We start from the raw sequence: 6,568 nt of genomic DNA on the forward strand, positions 1-6,568 counted from the left end.
TCAACAAGTGCCCTTGAAGAGTTTGGCTTTATTTCTTTTGAGTAATTCAGTGTATTTCATTGAGTCTTACTAAGGGCTAAGCCCCAGGCTCTAACCTGTTTTAGGTGTTAACCTAACCTATGTGGATGTGAACCTCCCAGGGTCCTAAGGGGAGGGGCTAACTCAAGAGCCAATCATAGCAGCCTAAGTTCTGGTCATTCAGATGACATTTGATGACGTCTGAAGCCCTGTAAGAAGAGAGGACAGGGCCATTTGTGGAGGGCTCTCACTCGTGGTGGTGCTGAGACTGAGGTGGAGACTCCGGGCAGCTGTAGTTAAGGGCCCTCCAGCTTGTAACCCGGATGCTGAGACTTTGTTAAACTCTGGTAACTATGTATTGGGATTTGAATCAGACAAGGTCTGTCTGTTGATGTTTGTAATTTGTATTTGCTCTGAAGTTCAGGCTGCTGGTTTTTTACCCCTGAACTAAGTGAATGATATTTGTATGCTGAATTAAAGTAGGCTTGTCAACCCCTTAAAACATTGCTTTCCTTATTAAAGCAGATCAAAAGAACCTGTGCTTTTGCACCATGTTGGCAGCTTTCTGGGTGCTAGTTGTAGGTGGATCTTATACCCCCACAGAAGCTGCTAGCCGGATTGTTGAAACACCAGCTTCTTGCAAAATTCTAATGGTTATTAGGATATTGTATGGGGTATGAAGTAAAAGGCATAAAAGCATTATTCAAACAAAAGGTGTTAGATTATTGGGACCTTGAGCCACCCCAAACAACTGTACAGGGTTCTTGTGCATGTTGACTGGCCAGTAAAAATGGCATTTTACCCAGGAATCAATACATGAAGGTGTAATCTTCCATCATGCCTCTTGGAGCCACAGAGTAACAGAACCCAGATTGATAATTGAGCATACTTAACCAAAGTCTATAAACGTGCCAGTCATTACTAAGCCCTGGGAATACAAAATTTGAAGGCCAAAGTCTGACCCTGCCCACAAGGAGCTCCCAATCCCTCCCAATCTAAATTAGTGGAATTTAGTTGAAGCTGGGGAGGTCAGAAGTGAGAGAGAAAATTCCAGGCACAAGGGACAGAGGGAGAGAGCACCTAGGGCTGATACAGGGGCATTCAGATAGGAAGGAGGGGTGTCCTCAAAACCCAGATCAAGAGTCAACAGCTGAGAGGCTGAGGAAAATGAGGCTTGTGAAAGGTCCAGTTATTCTCCCATCTCTGCATATAGACTTCAATATCTCCTTTCTAAAATAGGCTGCTTTCCCCTCCTATAACATTCACAGATGCCTCATCCCTCCCCACATAATTTAAGCATTGTTCCCAACATCTGTGTCCTACGGCACTGCCCTGTGGGTGCTTTGGCTACAGATACAAAGAATGACCCCAACATTTGAGCAGCTTACATGCTAATGGGGGATATAAGTATGTAAAATTGCATCGAGTATCAATATAAAAGTGCTAAGCACATGTAAATAAATGCATTCAAGGTCCTTTTAGAGGAGTGGGACCAGCAGCTGGGGAGTATCTATCAGGAAAGGCTTCATGCCAAGATATGAGGGGAAGGAGGATAAGGGAGATCGTGGGCAGTAAGGAACAAGGCACACATGTTTGGCTGAAGTGCCACATGCTGGAAGGTCAGTAATGGTCAATGAGGTGGTGAACCTAAAACCTTAAAGAGAAGCATTTATCTTTCATCCTAGATGTTAATAGGTGACCACTGTAGTTGGGCATGTAAGAGAGTCATATCAGATCTGTGCATGAAGAAAAATGCTTTTGGAGAAATGTATACAATGATAATAGAGAAAAAACACTTGAAAAGTCTTTATAACTGACCAATGATAAACCCAGAGAACAAAGATAAAACTTGACAGATAGGCTTCCAACTGTTGGACACACAGTCACCAGAGACAGAAGCACCAACATCTGGGTTTTTCAAAGCCAGAGGCTCCTTAAATGCTACCCAGAGTCTCATCTGCCTACAAAAAGCAGCACTCTTCCCATGAGTGAACCCAAAGCAAAGTTCTAACCTCAGAGTATATATACACTTCTTCGGGGTCAGAGGGCATAACAACCTTCCACCTCTAACTGCTCTAACTGCTCTTTCTACTCCACCCCCTCCTGTTCCACTCACTCAGCAAGTTCCTTCCTCCACGGGCTTCATCTAACTTAGGCTTCCATGTGACTTAAGCAGGGCACATGGGCTTATTTATTAATGGGTGGGAAAGATCTTCAAATCAAACAAAAATACATTAACAATTGTGGACCTGAAAGTTTGGTTAAAGGAGGCAAACAAGCTAGGTGAGATACATACATATATTTGTTCCCTTAAAGCTACAGCATACATGATCATGGAGTCAGAAGGAAACTTCTGACTGACTGACAAAAGAAGAAGGTTTAAAGAGACTTTAGAACAATCCCAACCCCAGTTTATGGTGTCCATAGCATGAAAAAAAAAGTTTCTTAGTTGAATAAGTTGTAAATACAGTAAGACAAGACAATTGACAAAGTGGTTTCAGTTAGAAATTATGATTCCAAGATGTTTATGTTTTACCTGTACAAGCACATGCCCCTAGCATATCAAGGTAAGAGAAATCCCACTGTTCTGGTTGCAGACATCCTGTCACCAACAGGAAAGATACCCCTTGTCAATCTTATCTGGTCTTTGAAGTTGCTGACACAAGAAAGGGCATTTTCAGAGTAGAGCAAAGCAGTTTGGTTGACTAGTTCAGGCTTTGGATCTTATTGGGGTTCAAATAATCTGAAAGGATTGTCATTTCCTCCTTTTGGTCAAAGGTGAGCTAAAGTGACACCTGTAGACCAAGGAAGGTATAGGATTCTTCTTCAGGGAATGAGAAAGGAAGTTCTGAAAATCCTTCCTTTGTTGATCATGGAGGTGAGTTAATCTCTGTGTCTGGCGTGAGTCCTGTTCATTAAGGGCAAACAACAATTGACATCATTATTTTGTTTAACAAGGTGGTGGAACATTTATGGGTCAAAGTCAGCCCTAGTCAGACCCCTAGTAAGAGGAGAGCAGGTATAGTAAGCACCCCAGCAACAGAAAGCAGGAGGGATCTGAGTAAGCTGCCCACCCCAGGGTAGAGGCTTCAGGTAGGGAGGGAGCTTTGCTTAGCCCAGCCCTGGTCAAGACTCTTGGAAAAGCTGTCTATGCCTGATGTCGATTTGTTTGGGCCCTTTGGAAACCAGAGGGCAAGATCTCCTATGGGATCAGATGTCCACTTGGGAACAAGGGCAATCTTTAGATGTGACAGATGGATCCAAGAGTCCATATCCATAAGCTGGCAGCTGTGGGAGCAGTCAGACAGACCTGACTGGGCTTCCAGAAGACATATGATTTGATAATTGAAAGAATGCAACACAGCTACCATGGATAAAGGAACATAGAAATGGTTCCATTTCCCAGTCATGCAAGACTAGGTTCAAACAGTACAGGAAAGTCTTTTTCACAATTCACAAAATTACATAATTGCATTATCAGGTAAAGATTAAACTACTTAGATGGCTCACAATAGACTAGTTTTGAGAAAGGAGATTTGCATGTCACATGTTTATATTTACACATTAGGTAACCAAGAAAACTTACACATGAACCATACAAAGCAATGTAATTATTGTTAACGATGTTAACATTAAATTCCTTATATCTCAGTTGCCTATTCCCAATGTCCATTTAAGCAGCACTTTTTGAATTCCAGATGCCTGATGTAGTTATCTGGTCCCTAGAGTTCCTTTCTTTGACAATAGACTTTATTCTTAGGACAGTTCAAAAAGGGAGTTCCGCTTCTCTGATTCAGGTCTAGAAATTCCCAGGTAATTGTGACAGTATAGATTAGTACAATCACTTAAATTTGGTTCTCCATTTTTGAAACTTTAGAGAAGTTCAGTGTATATATCATCTGCTGTTTCTATCCTTACTTAAATCTAGTACCTGGTATAAGAATCTTTTAACATGTGATGGTCCAACCATAAAATGAGCTCCCCTGCCTTTTAAAATTATCAGACAGATACTTTAATAAAGGCGAGATAATTTCATCTTTACCACTATCTTATCAAAATCCAAATTTAAGATCTATTTACCAAAGCCTAATAAATTTTGGAAGCCAATGGCATACATCTGTATATAATTCTTAGAGGAAACAATCTAATCGTGTTACTTTTTCTCAAAATTTGTTATCCTTTTGAATTCAACATCTACCACATTACATCTTTGTCTTATACTTTGTCTAATCATTTCTTCCTTTGGAGGATGTTATCTCTCTAGTATATTTTTTTGGCCATGAATATAGGTTACAGTTGTAAGCTATTCATTCTTACATCCCATTACAGTAACTCAGGGATGTTCCAGTATCCATCTATTACCTCACAGACTTAGCATTGTACTTAAAAAATTTCTTGATAATATAAACTTGCTATAGAAGGAGGGACAATGTCATATATCTTACCAGAAGGAAAGAACTTCCTTAGCTTGGTTTGATTCCAGGAATGAGTCATATCTCACAGCCAATCAAATAGTCACTAGATGCTCAAAGCAGGGCTTAGGAATAATCAGGTGGGGAATTTTTCTTTTTCAGAAAGGAAATAGCACAATTGGGCAATAGAGTTAGGAAAAGCCTACCAAGGCCATGTCCAAGGTCCTCCTCAAAACCTTTCCCAAGGCACAGGCATCTACTTTTAGCAGATCCGAGCCTGCAGTCCATGCCATTTTACTATTGACTTCATGACACCTATCCCTGTAATCAGAGCTTAAAACAATTGTAAACTGCAGTCCCATAAAGTCTTAAATAGCAAATAAATATGGACTGGTATCCTTCATTTAGGACCATCTCAAATTTGATTAAGCTATTAATTACCAAATCAAGTTACATAAATTTTCTGTCTTCTAAAGTACTTCCTCACACTCTCTCAACATACTTGAACAACTATCTAGGCACAGGAGGGAAGTGGATAACCTGCATTTGTCCCCAAACCTTCTTATCTGCCTTAAACAAAAGAGGTTCCTGACTTTGATCTCACAACTGAATAGATACACATCTTTGTTTCTCAAGCTTATTTGCCCTTCTCCAATTATACTCAGTCTGGGAGAAAGAGATACTTTGGGAATTCAGTCTTTTACATAGGATAAGTTCAAACACTAATTTTTACTCTTGCTTAAGCCATAGAATAGTTACAAATTCAGATCAAGAGAGCAAGATCTCTTCTGCTTTATAGCTTATTACATTAATTCAGCAATAAATTAGAAAATGTAGGCCTTCTAAAAATCACAAAAGACATTTTTCAAACTATTTCTCCTAAAGATATTTCCACTTCTTAAAGAAAAGTTTCAAATTTATCCTGATATTTAGAAGAATAGTCACTAAACTTTCATGAAGAAAATCAGTTGGACAGCTCGAAAATGATATGTGACTCTCTCCTTCTTAAAGCAAAAAAACACCTTAACATTGGGATTCATTCACAAATTCCCCAAGTGCCATCACAAATTAGTCCATAAACCCCCATATTAACATATATAAATATATCCTTAGATGATATAGGCTTGAAAATCACACCCCTATATTTTTTCAAGGGTTCTCGTTTGCTCAGTAGGAATTCTACAACACAGAAACCTTTTGCACAGAGTTTATAAGAACTTAAAATATAGACAAAGCATAGAAGTTTATCCTAATTCTTTCATTCTTCATTACAAATATTTTTGCACAATTCTTAAGCTAACATCTAGATTATAAGAGACATTGCTTTTTCATAAATTCCCAAAGTATTGTAACAAATAAATTCCTTAGATATCACAAAGTGCCTTAGTGAAAAAGCAGAGAGGAGACTTAGTTTCTTTAAGTGAAGAAGCACATACACAATTAAATTATCCTAATCACAATTAACAATGTTTACCAGGCCTTTAAAAATTTACAATGCCCCAGACATTATTATGTATTTTGAATCTTGAAGCAACGTATTATCAAATGGGCTGAATGCATTTCTCAATCTCCTTGCACAGAGAATCATTCATCTCATCATTAATAGACAGAAGCTGTAACTTTAAACCACCATAGATATTCTCATAAGAGACAAGATTTCAAATGGAAAATCTGCTATCATAGTAAATATTGGCAGTATTATTAGTACTTGTTTATGACCAAATAGAACAGTTTGAAATGATCACATTTTGATCACATCTCTTTAAAAACTCAATTCATATGCAACAAAAATCAGATTAAAAATAGTTTAGCACCATTTATACCACACGATGGTCTCTCAAATTTTACAATCTAAGAGAATTTAGAAATGCATCAAATTTAGAAATACAGAAACAAGTAACTTTAGATGACGTCAACTGCATGTCCAGATTATCACATATAGAAATGATTCGACTTATTATTTTCAGTACTTAAAAACCACTTCAAGGATAACAATTGCATTACATTAGAGAGAGATAATAATAATATTGTGTCTGACATATACCAGTCATTGTTAAGCATTTTACAATTATTGTATTATTTTGACCCCATGATAACAACCATTATTATTTTCCCTTTCCTAATCAGGAAAAGGGTCA

The sequence above is a fragment of the Trichosurus vulpecula genome, chromosome 8 (genome assembly GCF_011100635.1).
Source record: "Trichosurus vulpecula isolate mTriVul1 chromosome 8, mTriVul1.pri, whole genome shotgun sequence".
In the NCBI taxonomy this organism is placed as follows: domain Eukaryota; kingdom Metazoa; phylum Chordata; class Mammalia; order Diprotodontia; family Phalangeridae; genus Trichosurus; species Trichosurus vulpecula.